General features: G+C 30.5%; 1 protein-coding gene across 5 annotated transcripts in view; it reads right to left on the reverse strand.

The window, feature by feature from the left end:
- The window catches only part of LOC119585762 (D-2-hydroxyglutarate dehydrogenase, mitochondrial-like), a 6,630-nt gene that overhangs the window by 1,373 nt on the left and 4,686 nt on the right, over positions 1 to 571 (reverse strand). The gene's annotated exons all lie outside the window — the stretch shown is intronic.

Raw genomic sequence — 571 nt, forward strand, 5'->3', positions numbered from 1 at the left:
AAAGAGAAAAGAAAAAAAAAAACATCATTGCTGAAGGCTAAATTTTATACAAATCAAGCCAGTGAAACTAAAAATATTTCTTTTTAGCTACTTGTTAAACTAGTTGCTAAAGACAAACTGACATGATTGTTTGAGATTATGACATAACATGCAAATATACTTTGTTTTACCATACTGCAATAAGACAATATATTTTATTCTGTAGTCTTGCAGGAAACTTAATGTCCTGTATGCAGTTTCATTATATACAAAAGTTAAAAGTTGTTTAGAGTGTAGACCATACTAATCGCTGGAAAATTCAGATTTACAACCACTGTACAACTGTAATCCACATTCCACCAAGGAGTTCTTATCAGTCTCTATTATATTTGGGATTTGAAGTAGCAAAAGAAGATTTACACATTTCCTTATTTCTAGGATTGGATAAATGGGAATAACTCTATTTCTAAATAACTAGACAGGGCAATATTCTCTGGTGAAAACTCCTGCCTTTTGTACTAACAAAATATTTGTTCATTATTCCTCTTGATAAAAGTGCACATGCATCCATGCATATTAATTCTTATGAAGC

Source organism: Penaeus monodon, chromosome 20 (genome assembly GCF_015228065.2).
Source record: "Penaeus monodon isolate SGIC_2016 chromosome 20, NSTDA_Pmon_1, whole genome shotgun sequence".
Classification (NCBI taxonomy): Eukaryota; Metazoa; Arthropoda; class Malacostraca; order Decapoda; family Penaeidae; genus Penaeus; species Penaeus monodon.